Genomic DNA, 15,347 nt, shown 5'->3' on the forward strand with positions numbered 1-15,347 from the left:
ATTCTTTTCTACATAAAATTAGGTTAAAAGTAAAAGAAGAAAAAAGTAAACAGGTAACTGATACTTGTTGGGGGTAGACATGGTGAAGTCAAGATTTGATTAACATCTAAAGAAATAAAGTGCTGAAATATAAACTTAACTGTGACATGTTCTAAAAAGATTCCCTGACTAAACCAATTGTGTTCTATATACACTTTCTCAAGAATGAACAATGTTTTGTGCTATGTAAGCTCAGTTATGGAGGAGAGACTTCTGGTTAAGATGGAGGAGTAGGTAACGACACCCCACCTTTGCACACAACTATAGTAAAAAACACAACTAGACTAAAAAACAAATACCACCCAAGTTATCAGAAAATCAAGCTGTGTGGAAGTCCAACAAGCAAGGATTTAAAGAAGCCACATTCATCCAGATGGGTGGGAAGGGCGGAAAGGAGCAGAGACGCATGGAGAAGTGTGGAGATGCAGAATGGTATGGAGGCGTGTAGTTGGGAACAGACGGGATATCTCAGAAGCAAGGGATCCCAGCTCCAGTCCAACCACCCAGTCCAGACCACCCAGCCCAGGGTTCTAGCAGCAGAAGATAAGTCCCCATAACTTCTGGCTGTAAAAGCAGTGGGGGTTGGGGCAGCATAAGAAACTGCAGGATTCTTAAAAGACTACTCTTAAAGGGCCAGCAATGGACTTAGGACTCACACAGACCCATCCCCTCTGGTATTCAGCACCAGGGCAACAGCTGGAAGGGCACCAGTGGCATACAGGGAAAAAGTAAAGTGTGAGTGCCAGGAGACAGCTTTCTTCTGGGCAAAACTCCAGAAGCCAGGCAGCAGCACTGTGTCCTCTGTGAGCCCTCCCCTACACAGAACACCAGAGTAGTGACACCGGTTGCCCTGTCCTGGCGATTGGCTAAGGCTCCACCCCATATAACTTAACAGGTGCACTTTTCTACAATGGGCCACACTACTAAGACAGGGAGTCAAAGAAGCTCTACCTAATACGTAGAAACAAACACAGGGAGGCTGACAAAATGAGGAAACAAAGAAATATAGCCAAAATGAAAGAACAAAACAAAATCCAGAAAAAGGACAAAGTGAAATGGAGATAAGCAACCTATCAAATGCACAGTTCTAAACTATGCATTATCAGGATGTTCCAGGAACTCACTGGGTACTTCAATGGCATAAAAAAGACCCAGACATAAATAAAGGTTGTATTACGTGAAATACAGAAAAATCTACAGGAAACCAACAGTGGAGGGGACGATGCCAAGAATCAAATCAATGATTTGGAACACAAGGAAGGAAAAACCATTCAATCAGAACAGTAGGAAGAAAAAATAATTCAATAAACAAGGATAGGCCAAGGAGCCTCTGGGACATCTTTAAACGTACCAACATGCAAATCATAGGAGTGCCAGAAGTCAAAGAGGAAGAGCAAGAAATTGAAAACTTATTTGAAAAAACAGTGAAAGAAAACTTCCCTAATTTGATGAAGGAAACAGACATACAAGTAGAGAAAACAGAGTCACAAACAAGATGGATGTAAAGACGCCCACTCCAAGACATATCATAATTAAAATGCCAAAGGTTAAAGGTAAAGAGAAAATCTTAAAAGCAGCAAGAGAAAAACAGAGAGTTATCTACAAAGGAGTTCCCATAAGACTGTGAGCTGATTTCTCAAAAGAAACTTTGCAGGCAAGAAAGGACTGGAAAGAAATATTCAAAGTGATGAAAATCAAGGACCTACAACCTAGATTATTCCATCTGACAAAGCTATCAATTAAAACTGAAGGGCAAATAAAGTGCTTCCCAGACAAGGTAAAGCTGAAGGAGTTCATCACCAATCCATTATTAAAGGAAATTCTACAGGGAATTCTACAAGAGAATTAAAATCAAAACAACGAACATTAAAATGATAACAAATTCACAACTATCAATAATTGAATCCAAATAACAAACTAAGCAAACAAGCAGAACAGAAACAGAATCATAGATATGGAGATCATTTGGAGGGCTATCAGTTGGGCGGGGGAAATGGGGAGACAGGTGCAGGGATTAAGAAGCAGAAATTGGTAGGTACAAAATAGACAGGGGGATGTTAACAACATTATAAGTAATAGAGTAGACAACTTATGTGCATGACCCATGGACATGAATTAAGGGGGGGAGGGATTGCTGGAGGGAATGGGAGTAGGTAGAGGGGGGCAAAGGGGAAAAAATTGGGACAACTGTAATAGCATAACCAAAAAAATATATTTAAAAAATAATAAAATAAAATGTGGAAAAAATCTTTAAAAATAAAACACCTCCCATAAAAAAAAGATTAGTTATGGAAACTATTAAATAAGGGTAAATAAAATTATACCTGAATACATGAAATAGGATAAAAATGAAAACAGTCTAACTGTATTAGGACTAAAGCTAATGAGATAGATGTATAACTTCAATAAATCACCAACAAATCTGTAATTTATGAAAACTTGCTTTTAATTATAAAAGCCATTACCTTTTCTTCACAGCATTTCCAGAAAATACTGTGAATACATAAGTCAGAAAAATTACAGCATTACAGTGCTACAATAGGGACAATCAATCAGCTGAGGATATGGTTTCACATGACAAAAGATTTATGATTGCTTTAAAATATATCTACAAATTCTTTGACAAAACCCCTCTTTGCCCCCTCCCCCACAAAAAAGGTGAAGTCTAGTTGTCTTTCCTTGAGTGTGGGCAAGACTTAATGATTCACTTATAACAGACCATAGCAGAAGTGGCAATGTGTGTATTCAAGATAGGACATATAAGGCACGTGGTTTCCTCTTTGCTCTCTCTTGCATCACTTGCTCTGGGTAAAGCCAGCTGACATGTTGTGAGGACACTCAAACAGCCCTATGAAAAGACCTGAGGTCTTGTGCCAACAGCCATGTTGAGAGAGCCACCTTAGAAGCAGATCCTCCAGCCCAGTGACACCTTCAGGTGACTGCTGCAGTGCTGGTCAATGGTGTACGTCACCAGATACACTGAGATAAGCCGCCACTGAATTCCTGACCCACAGAAATGCTTAGATATGTTTGTTGCTTTAAGCTGCTACATTTTGGGGTAATTTGTTACCCCTCTTCTATAGCAATGATAACTAATACAGGGTTTATATTTATCCATCTGTATAATAATAATTATGTAGAAAGTTTTTGTGAAATTAGCTGAAAAAGACTATACAAATATAATTACAGTTGACCCTTGAACAACACAGAGGTAAGGGGAACCAACCCATACATAACTTTTACTCCCCCCAAAACTTAACTACAGTCCCTTGGTATCCCTGGGGGATTAGCTCCAGGACACCATGGAGACCAAAACCCATGGATGCTTAAGTCCCTTATGCAACACGGTGTACAACAATGCAGTCAGTCAGTCCTGCACACCCACCACAGACTCACAGCTGCAGATCAAAAATAGTTTTTTATCCATGGCTAAATGAATCTGTGGATGCAAAACCCAGGGATATGGATGACCAACTATATTTATTGAAAAATATCTGTGAATAAGTAGACCCATCAGTTCAAACCAGTGCTGTTCAAGGGTCAACTGTACAGTCAATACTTCAGGAATGTATAAAAGAAGACCCAAAGGAATAAAGCAAATCAAAATAAACATTTTAAACCATAAATAGAATATACAGACAAGAATTTAACTTGTAAACAGATTTAAAAATAGACAGTTGGCTAGATGGGAGGAGTAAGTGCTATAGAAAAAGGGAAGATTAGCTGGGAAATCTCAAGTACACATTGTTTGGAGTGAGAAGCAAGATATTTTTCATGAAGTGACTGGTCACAGGTTCAATTCCCTGTCAGGGCACATAACTAGGTTGCAGTTCAATCCCAGTAGGGGTATGTACGAGAGGCAACTGATCAATGTTTCTCTCCCTTTCCCCTTCCCCACCTTGTTTTTCTCCCTGTAAAAGTAAAGAAAAAATTGCCCTTGGGTGAAGTTTTTTTTTTAAAGGACTTCTGAATAAACCAGTCAGAAAAAAACAAGTACACACATGGAATCTAATGATCAAAATGAACTAATGAGCAAAATAGAGACAGACAGAGAGCAGGGTGACAGCTGTTCGGGGAGTAGTTTGGAAAGCTGGGGCAGGGGGTGAATGGCTTGAGCAAAAAGGAAAAGACTCACGAAATGACAGTGTGGTGACTGGGGGGTGATGGTGGAGGAAGGTAGGGGGGATAAATGTTGATAGAAGGGAACTTGACTTGGAGTGGTGAACATACAATACAGTGTACAGATGTATTGTGGAACTGTGTGCCTGATATCAGTATAATTTTGTTAACCAGTGACACCCTAATAAATTCAATAAAAAGGAAATAAAAGGAGTTCTGACTTTAATTTAAATGTCATTAGCTTAGAAAAGTGCAGTTCCTCTTCTAGAATAGTTTGCACCTATACATAAAGTGGAAAATCTGAACATTTATGCAAAATCTTTTTTCAGTCAATTAAAAATTAAAATTGTTGGGTCAAATATAGCATATCTTCGCAGAATAATCACCATTAGTGATTATCACCTTTTAATGTCCTCCTCCATTCCCACTCCATCCCTAATGATATTATCTAATTGTCTTCAATTCATTTTATGAAAATTCTAATTTCCTCCAATAACTTTTCCCAAGTCAGTGGAAACAAGACTGGACTTCTTCATCGGGATATTTGCATGCTAAGGCCCCATGCTGATACCAGCAGCTGACAAGAAGAGCACTAGCCCTGTCCCACCTCACCAGCCACAAACTGCAGGAAAACTGTTCTCCCCATTCTGAATCTCAGTTGCCTTACTGGTAAAATGGGAATAAAGTCCAATTTACAAGGTTGTTATTACAAGAATTAAATGACATATAGAAAAGGCCTAGCCTAATACAAGTTACTAGGCCTTGTAAAAAACAGTAACTAGTTGTTAATGACCTTTCTGCTTACATGTATTATAAGTACATTTCCCAAACCAGGAAAATAAGGGCACAGATTGCCAGAATATTTTTTGTATCATATAAAAATACAAAAGGCTGCCTACGAGATTAATGGGGATTTATGACATTTAATTTCTGGAACATTATACCAGCTTATGAGTTTAAATCAAAACTGAACACTAAGGAACTCAACAAGCATTGGAAAATCTAGTCTGTGATCAATATTTACATAGTACTTATTATATTCTATATAGTACTGTAAATATGTTTTTTACTCCTCTAACAAATTATATTCTTTGAATGCTTAAAAATTCATTTACCATTATATTTTTCATGGCTCCTCACATACATAAAGCTGAATAAATTTAACTTCAAGTCCTTGATGTCTTCTCATATCAATATATTCTTAAGACTATAAAATTCAGGCATCAGATCTATCCCCGACAATGCGTGTGCACACTCATGCAGACAGTATCATACCCCTAAGTAAAGCTAGTGTCAGATGCCCAGAGCAACAATCATTGCTCTATGCCCAGCACTGTGCACAGCTTCTGACACATAGTAAATACTTAATGAGTGTTAGCAGAAAGAATAAATTTGAAAAAACAAGAGGCCAAGAAGAATAAGAAGCATGGTGAATTGCTACATTTAACTCCTAAAATCTCTTTACTGTATACTTATCTTTGCACAACTAGTGTTTGATTTCCTATATAGTAGACTCCCTTGTAACTCTCTATCAGAGATCAGAACTAACATTTGTGCTACATGCCAAAGTTTTCAGTATATGAGAGACATAAGATCCAAAGTATTATCGGCAAACAAGAAATAAGTGCTTATATGCAGATTTCTCTCCATCCACATTTCTATGATTATATCTCCTCCTGTTCCTTTCCTTTGGGGTATTTTTATTTTCTTTATTGATTCTAAAGAAATGGGAAGGGAGGGAGGAAGAAAGGGAGAGAAACATCAATATGAGAGAAACACTAATTGGTTGCCTCTTGCACACACCCCAAATGCGGACTGACCCTGCAACCCAGGCTTGTACCCTGACCTGGAATAGAACTCTGTGACCTTTCAGTCTGCAGGACAATGCCCAACCAACTGAACCATACCAGTTAGGGTCCTTCAGGTTCTTGCCCATTTTGCCCATCCTATTTTAAACTTCCCAGGTACAGAGAGAATATTATGTGCTTACCAATAACCTGCAAAGTGCCTAACACAAAACACAGATTGTAATCTTGACACCTCTCATTGACAATTATTTTGCAAACTGGATTCTGACATTAAAAATAATGGGGGAAGAGCATCTAACACAAACTCAAGCACCTAGCTATGCATCAGCTGTTTGAGAGAAATTTACTGTGACTGCACCCACATACATACACATATGTAAAATTAGAAACTACCTTCTCTGTGACTCAGCAGAGACATGAGGATGAATGAAATCGGTGTGAAGTACATGCAGTCATGCACCAGAACAGTATTAAGCGTCAAAGGTTCATTCAAACAATGCTATGTGCCAAGCATTATGCCAAATCCTGGAGAAGAAAGAAATAATAATGAAATGAGGTCTATGTACTTGGAAAGCAGACTAGTGGATCGAGTCTGCAGGCTATTACTTCCTTCTCTAAACTCTCTTGGTTCTCCATCAACCTTGGCCTTCTCTGTTGTGGGTTTTCTTCTTTCATGCACATTCTAAGTCAGCAGTTCTCAAAGTGTGGTCCTGGAAATAGCATCATCACTTCTGAACTTGTTCAAAAAATATGTATATTCTCAAGCCCCACTGAGACCTACTGAATCAGAAATTATCAGAGTGGGGCCCAGAAATCTGTGTCTTACCATGGCCTCTAGGTATTTCTGATGCATGCTCAAGTTTAAAAACAAATCTAAGTTTCATCTACTTGTCGATTTCTAAAAAAAGTTCCATCCCTTGTCCTTTCCAGTTCTCAATTCTCCTCTACAACTGTAACTACTACTACTACTAGCAACAGCTGTCATTTATGACACATTTATAAGCCAGGTATTGTGCTAACCACTGTGTACGTGGTATCTTAATCTCTAAGAATTATTTTGTAAATTTTGTTTTTAATTTATTGATTTTTAGAGAGAGAGAGGAAGGGGGAAAGGGAGGGGAGAAGAAAAGAGGAAGGGGGAGGGAAGGGGGAAAGGGAGGGGAGAAGAAAAGAGGAAGGGGGAGGGGAGGGGGAAGGAAGAGAGGGGAGAGAGAGAAACACTGATTTGTTGTCCCACTTATTTATACATTCATTGGTTGTTTCTTGTATGTGCTCTGACTAGGGATTAAACTCACAACCTTGGCATATCAGGACAATGATCTAATCAACTGAACTACCCAGCCAGGGCCCTGAACAACAAGTCTTTGAAGTATTATTATCCCCACATTTTAGAAGAAATTTAGGCTTAGAGATATTAAGTAACTTGCCCAAGGTCACCCAATCCAACCAAATAAATGGTATAACACAGATCTGACCTTGGATTTTTCTGACTCCCAAGTCCACAGCATTAACCACTATGCTAACTCCTAGTGGTACTACTTCCATAGCTTCAGAGGCACTCACGAAAACTGCAATTATTCCTAAACTGTATCTGGAATAGAATTTCCAATTACATAGTGGATCTCTCTAAACTTTGAACAAGGACCTTAAAATTAACATGCAATCATTTCCACTCTCCATTGCAAGTCAGCTCTTCCTCTGGTGTTTTCTAACTTAATGTCTTCATAATCTCCAGATATTCAAGCTAGACAAGTCTTCTTTGACTTCTCTCACTTCTGGCTGGTCATAATATTTAGGGACTGTAAAATCCAAAGTTTCTCTACAATCCATCAATTCCCACAGTCCCTATTCAGGCTCCCAGCGTCTCTCACTTCCAATACATCCTAACTGGTCTCCCTGCTTCTCCACTCTAATGCAATCTGCATGTAAACTGCCAGTTAACTTTCTGATCTGGTTTTTTCTACCTTCCGAAGAGCTCCATTGCCAGCATAGGAGTAGAAGGGGGAAGTCTAGGCTTTTTAGAATGAAGTAGGGTACAAGGTTGCCACAACATCCCCAAATCAATAAATGGGTTGTACCACATAAACAAAATGAAGGATAAATATCATATGATCATACTAACAGATTCAGAAAAAGCATTTGATAAAATACAGCACTCATTTGTGATAAAAAAAAACTCTCAGCAAAGTGGGAAGAGAAGGTACACACCTCAACATAATAAAGGTCTAAATGACAAATCCACAGGTGACACCATATTCAATGGGCAAAGTAAAAGTGTTTCCCTTAAGATCAGAAAAAAGACAGGGATGTCCGCTTTCACCACTCTTATTCAACATAGTACTGGACTATCCACAGCAATCAGACAAGAAGAAGAAATAACAGACATCCAAATTGGAAAGGAAGAAGTAAAACTGTCATTATTTGCAGACAACATGATACTGTGTATCAAGAACCTTCAAGATTCTACCAAAAAACTATTGGGATGGCCAAAAGTTAACTTGTTGGGCGCCCCCCCCCCCCCAATAAGATGGCTCTAGCGGTGCTTAGTTGTCTTTAACTTCATTCAAAACAATTGTGTTTGATTGTATTTGTGACAGCTGTGATATCAGTGTGCATTTTTTCAAGTATCAAAATTGGTCATTTTTGTGTAGCCATCTTAATATTGAAGATGGAAGAAAATATGCAACATTTTTAGCATATTATGTTTTATTATTTCAAGAAAGGTAAAAAACACAACTTAAACACCAAAAAAAAAAAAAAAGATTTGTGCAGTGTATAGAGAAAGTGCTGTGACTGATCAAACAGGTCAAAGTGGTATGCAAAGTTCCATGCTGGAGATTTTTCCCTGGACGATGCTCCAGGGTCAGGTAGACCAATTGAAACAGATAGCAATCAAATCAAGACATTAATTGAGAACAATCAACGTTATATTATGCAGGAGTTAGCCAACGTACTCAAAATATCCAAATCAATAAAGTTATTGGTGAAAATGAAAAATGTATCTTTTATTTTATGGAAAAAATGAAATGGACTTTTTGGCCAACCCAATACTAGAACTGATAAATGAACTCGGTAAAGTAGTACAATACAAAATAAATATCTAGAAGTCAGTTGCCATTTCTATACACCAATAGTGAACTATATCAGAAAAGAAAACTAAGAAAACAATCCCATTTCCAATTGCATCAAAAAGAAAATAAAATATCTAGGAATAACTTAACCAAGGATGTAAAAGACCTGTACTCAAAAAATTGTAAGACACTGAAAAAAGAAACCGAAGAAGATATAAATAAGTGAAAGCATATACCATGTTCAAGGATGGGAAGAATTAACATTAACATTAACATTATTGAAATGTCCATACTACCCAAAGCAATCTATAGATTCAATACAATTCCTAGCAAAATACCAATGGTATATTTCACAGAACTAGAATAAATACTCCAAAAATTTATGTGGAATCACAAAAGTCCCCCAATAGCCACAACAATCTTGAGAAAAAAAAGAGTAAAATTGGAGGAATCATGCAATCAGTTACCAAACTGTACTACAAGACCATAGTAATCAAAACAGCTTGGTACTGGCATAAAAACAGACATACAGATCAATGGAACAGAATAGAGAGCCTAGAAATAAATCCGTGCCTTTATGGTCAATTAATGTTTGACAAAGGAGGCAAGAACATACAATAAGGTAAAGATAGTCTATTCAATAAATGGTGTTGGGAAAATTGCAAAAAATGAAACTGTACCACTTTCTTACACTGTATACAAGAATAAACTCAAAATTGAGTAAAGACTTAAATCTTAAACTCAAAACCATAAAAGTCCTAGAAGAAAATATAGTTAAGATCTCAGACATTTCTCATAGCCATATTTTTCTGATATATCTCCTTGGGCCAGGGAAACAATAGAAAAAGTAAACAAATGGGACTATATCAAACTAAAAAGTTTTTGCACAGCAAAGGAAACCATCAACAAAATGAAAAAACAAAGACAGAAAATTGTACTTGAACAATAATTAAAATAAAATGATTTTGAAAAATGAAAAAACAGCCCACTGAACAGGAGGATATATTTACCAATGATATATCTGATAAAGAGTTAATATCTAAAGTTTATAAAGAACTCATACAACTCAACACCAAAAAACAAACAATCCAATTTAAAAAGTGAGCAAAGAACCTGAATGGACACTTCTCCAAAAAGAACATACATATGGCCAATAGACATATGAAAAGATGCTCAATGTCACCAATTATCAGAGAAATGCAAATTAAAATCACAATGAGCCCCGACTGGGTAGCTCAGTTAGTCAGAGCACCATTGTAGTATGTCAAGGCTACAGGTTCAATCCCCAGTCAGGGCACATACAAAAACAAACCAATGAATATATAAATAAGTGGAACAACAAATAGATACCTCTCTCTCTCTCTCTCAAATCAATAATTTTTAAAAAAACCCACAATCAGATATCACCCACACCTGTCAGAATGGCTATTATTAATAAATCAACAAACAACAAATGTTGGCAAAGATTTAGAGAAAAGGGAACACTCATGCACTGTTGGTGGGAATGCAGACTGGTTGCAGCCACAGAGGTAAGGAGTACAGAGTTACCTCAAATAATTAAAAATAAAGTTGCCTTATGACCCAGCAATTCTACTTCTGGGAATATAGTCAAAGAAACCTGAAATGTTAATTCAAAAGAATATATGCACCCCTACGTTCATTGCAGCATTATTTACAATAGCCAAGATTTGGAAGCAGCCAAGTGTCCATCAGTAGACAGTGGATAAAACAGTTACGGTACATCTGCACAATGGAATGCTACGTGATCATAAAAAAGATGGAAATCTTACTTCTTGCAACAGCATGGATGGACCTGGAGAGTATTATGCTAAGTGAAATAAGCCATTCAGACAAAGACAAATACTATATGATTTGACTTAGATGTGGAATCTAATGGAACAAAAAAACTAACCAACAAAATAGAAACAGACTCAGTTACAGAGAACAGACTAACAGCTATCAGAGTGGAGGGGGTTGGGGGACTGGGTGAAAAAGGTGAAGAGATTAAACAAACAAACAAAAAACACCCTCATACACAAACAACAGTAAGGTGATTACCAGAGGGAAAGGGAGATGGTGGGGGGGGGGGGGCAGGTAGAAGAGGGTGAAGGGAGGGATAAATGTTGATGGAAGATGTAACTTGGGGTGGTGAACACACAATACAATATACAGATGATATAGAATTGTAGCCTGAAACCTATATAATTTTATTAACCAATGTTACCCCAATAACTTCAATTTTTAAAAAAAAGAATGGAAGACCCTCTCATAATTTGGTCCCAATTATACCTTTCCTGTCTCATCACTTCTGCCATACAACAAGCCTACAAGAAATAACTCAAAATTTTACAAAACCCTATTCAATTTTTAATCTTTGGCAACTGGTTTTGTTCTCCCTTCTGCCTAGAATGTTTGTTTTCCCTTTTACATGTGGAAAAATTCTACTCAACTATTAGGGCTAAGTTAGTTCCTCTTCTCTTCAAAGTTTTCCCTGAGTCTGTCAATTTTTCCCCAGCCAAAGTAAGCCACTCCCTCAGCATTTTATTCATTCCAAAAGTGATTAACTCTTACCATAACATGACCTCATTAGTGGTTTGTCTCCTTGGACACTTAGTGTCTCAGGAGTATACTGTATCTTATTCTTTGTCTTGCCAGTACCCAACACAATGTTTATCCACAGCCAGCACCCAATAAATATTTGCTGAGTTGTTAAATAATGCAACATTTAGTGTTGTAACTTTTCACATCTTAGGTTAACTTCAACTTCAGGTTTACATACCATTTGAAAGAATTTTCACTAAACCACAAAAGATATTGTAAAGACCAAAGATTCAATATTTGGCAGAAGCATCTTTAATTTGCTCAAATCATTTTGTCAATATTTTTGAGTGTCCTTCCTCAACTAGTCTCCTTTCCCAGCTAACATTATTTGTATTTTTACAGGATCAGCAGTAACTGCAAACCTCACAGGCCCCTATAAGAGATAATCCCAAGCAAAACTATGTCACTGAGCGTGGCTAGATAATTACTTTGGGTACATCATTTCAGTAAATTTCCAATGGAATGGCCCAAGCACATCAGGTATATTTTAGAAATGGGGACATGCACTGCTGACTAAACACATAAGACACACGCACATTAGTGAAGCATTTATCCAAGAAGGTAATGGGAATCAGAAGTATGCAACAACCTGATGCTGTCAACCGTTAATATCCTTTCATTTTACATAAAAATAACATTTACTCTTGTGTAAGATTCTACTCAGAGTAGCACAACCCCCATCCCACCAGCAAATGGACTCTACCTTGTTATCAGTGGGATACTGATAAAGCCTGCATGAGCCTTAACACTTTCCCTTCCCCTTCTACTAAACTTTCTCTATCCAATATTCCCCTATCAAAGACCTTCTATCCCACTCATTCAACAAGTGTCTCAATATATCCCCCAAACCAAAATCACGCTGTTTACTCAACATCCGATTTCTTATCTTCTCTAATTCAAATTTTACACTTGCTTAGAAAACCACTTCAAATCTTACCTCTTCCAAAGGACTTAATAACTCAGCCCACCACAACTCTTACCTTTTCTAAATCTCTGCTGCACTTAAAGTATAGCAGCTCACAGAGCACCTATTTACATACAACCACATTTGGTTGCATAATCACTTATACATATGCTTTATTTTCGTAGCTAGGATATTCGCTGTTAAAATAACAAAAGCTAGGTATTCTATGTCATTTGAAATCCCACAATCCTCCTTCCACATGTCGCATAACACTGGGTAGAGAGGCACAAGTATTAGCTACTTGAAGGGCTGAACTAAATGTTATACACCACTTATACAGTGTGATTGATAACAAATATCTAGTGCTTGCCTACTCTGTGGCAAGCACTTTGTCGGTACTGAAGAAGGAACCATGACAAAAACATATGTGATTCCTGTCCTAAAATCTATTGTACTCCAGTGAGCAAGAGACACTGAATTTCAAGTTAAGTGCTGCACAGTAAGGTTTTTTTTACTGGTTCCAAGATAAGAATTTCAGGCAACAGACTTTACAGATAGATACTCAGTTATAAAACTGAACTACAGTATTTTAGAGCTTAATGAAAACTCAGGAGCAATTTTCTTGCACAAATCACGATTAAATTTCAGTACAGTTTGTCTTTCTACCGGTTCTAGGCACTGCCTTAATCAACACTCAGAAAAAAATGACTTCTTCTCTACCTCCAATCCTGCGTTCTCCCATAGTAACTACAACCGGCACACATGTACCCACGAACAGCCCAGCACACTGAGGAAAGCACTGGACTGATTATTTGCTGCACCTTTACACTCAGGCTTGTCTGACCGTCCACACTCTCCAGCCCACACGTTGAACAGAATCTGTATTTTCTATCTAGTAAATAGCAACCCTGTTCTACGTTTAAGAAAGACAAAAAAACAGTCCCTCCATTCTGGGAAATGAAACAGCTCATCTGAATCTATGAGGAGGCACTGAAGATAGATATCCTCCCCTTAGCCTCAAAATCTGTAGTAACAACTTGATAAAATGCCCAGAGCACACAAAGTTTTAGGTGTACATTAAGCATGTGCATATACATGTGAAGTTGGAAACTAGGCAACAGGTAGGCAGCCCCCTATCTCTGACAGATCGCCTTCTTTGGGTCGTGGGTGTGTTCGACGCCGCTCGCCGGCACAGATTCACAATCCCCTACACAACTACCGGCTCCTCCTTCCTGCCTCGCCAGGGCAGGGGCACTGAAGGCCCCACCAGTGCCAAACTTCCGAACCCGAACCCCGGGGACCCCGGTTCCGCTTCCTCTCAGTCTCGGGCAATCTCGTCTCACACAGGATGAGAGGCTGCTCTGGGAATCCGGGAGTCTCTTGATTCTACTCAGTTTGGGAGTCTGGCAGGGCCATCCTGAAGCTCCCAGACAGCTATTTCCCACTACACCTTTCAGAACTACAGTCTTCGCGGCCCCTCGTAGCCGCATCCCAGAGCGCCTGCGTCCAGAAACTGACCCTCCTCAGCCCCCGTCCTCCAAGAAAGCAGCGGAGGGGCGTGGAGTGGCGCACGCGGGTGCGGTGGGGGCACGCGTGCCCGCGCCCCGGCCCGCGCAGCAGGTGCGGCCTGGCCCCACCTCCCCTGCGAGGTCCTGGCTACTCACCGAGAGGACGTTCTTCTGCGACCTAGCCACGGGCTCTGAAACCTCTTCCGGCTTCTCCGCAACCCCCTCGTAGCCACCGCCCCTTCAATTGCTGCCGTCGCCGCCGCCGCCGCGGCGCGCGTCCTCTCTCACGCACACAGCCGTGGCCGCGCACGCACTTCAGCGCACTGGCGTCACTTAGCAACCGATCGGCGGCTGGCAGGCGAAATCTGGTTTAGGGCCTCAGAAGTCGCCTCAGGCGGGATTTGCGGGGTTTTCCCACCAGCGGGACTTGGGGTCCTACGGAGCTGGGGCGCCCCAGGATGTAGCTTCTCTGCGGGCACCTAGCTCCGGGTAAGTCACGTAGCCTCACGTCACTGTATGCCGTCACTGATCTCGTCACTGCGGATTAGAAGGTCCCCATCTTCCTCACGGGGCGAGTTTACAGGCTGCCTGTGGTGGAGAGTAATGACCTCTTCCAGACTGGCGTGGACCCCACAGGCTACTTCTGTTAGGTCCAGGAAGGTTCTCAACGGAGTGAAGCCAAACGGCGCCGAGAGCGTGCTTAATGTGGAAGACTGCTGAGCGACCCAGTCGTGAAGTCCCCGGACAGTTTCCTCATTCTATAAATAGGGATAACAATACCCACCCATCCTGTCTGTGTGGTAGAGTTGTGAGGCAGGGAAGAAAGAATGCATGCAAAGGTGCTTTGTACAGCTTTGCTGTAAGAGAAGGCAGTCGGGCAAGAGCAGTTAAGGAGCATTGACTTTGAAATCAGGCTCAAGTCTGATCCGGGCTGATTTTGGGTAGTCAATTATGCTCGACACTGGGCAAACTGGGGGACCAAGTTTGGAGAGAGTAACTGGATGCCATAATTCCAGGCAAAGGAAGCTTCATGAGTAAAGATATGAAAGTGAAAATGGACAGGAAGAGCAAGGCTTGAGACAGGGAGATTAGTTTTGAGGTCATTGCTGTACTCCAGGTAAGAAATAGAGCGTAACCGAGTCATTTGCAGTGGGAAGGGGAAAATGTGAGAACTGTTAATATGGTAGACTCGACAGCATTGAGTAGGGGAGAAACGAGTAGGCAAAGTTTCTAATACAGGTTCTAGGGTAGATGTTGGAAACATTTAGCAAGATACAAAGAAAAATGAGTCCGGGTT

The 15,347-nt window shown here is 39.7% G+C and overlaps 1 protein-coding gene and 1 long non-coding RNA gene across 3 annotated transcripts in view; one reads left to right on the forward strand and one right to left on the reverse strand.

Annotated features, from left to right (window-relative positions):
- BTBD9 (BTB domain containing 9) overlaps window positions 1-15,033 on the reverse strand; it is a 458,630-nt gene extending 443,597 nt beyond the window's left edge. Inside the window, exon 1 of one of the 2 annotated variants that reach the window (XM_028509172.2) lies at window positions 14,207-15,033. The gene's annotated coding sequence lies outside the window, so the exon portion shown is untranslated. Of the gene's footprint in view, window positions 1-13,637; window positions 13,831-14,206 lie in introns of those variants that run through there. The other variant, XM_036024064.1, reaches the window with a different exon arrangement.
- Window positions 627-8,762, forward strand: LOC118500184. Its single transcript, XR_004902736.1, has 3 exons — window positions 627-767; window positions 4,139-4,141; window positions 8,746-8,762. It is a non-coding gene; the product is annotated as an uncharacterized LOC118500184 (long non-coding RNA).
- Window positions 15,034-15,347: the final 314 nt, after the last annotated feature.

Source organism: Phyllostomus discolor, chromosome 4 (genome assembly GCF_004126475.2).
Source record: "Phyllostomus discolor isolate MPI-MPIP mPhyDis1 chromosome 4, mPhyDis1.pri.v3, whole genome shotgun sequence".
NCBI classification, from domain to species: Eukaryota; Metazoa; Chordata; class Mammalia; order Chiroptera; family Phyllostomidae; genus Phyllostomus; species Phyllostomus discolor.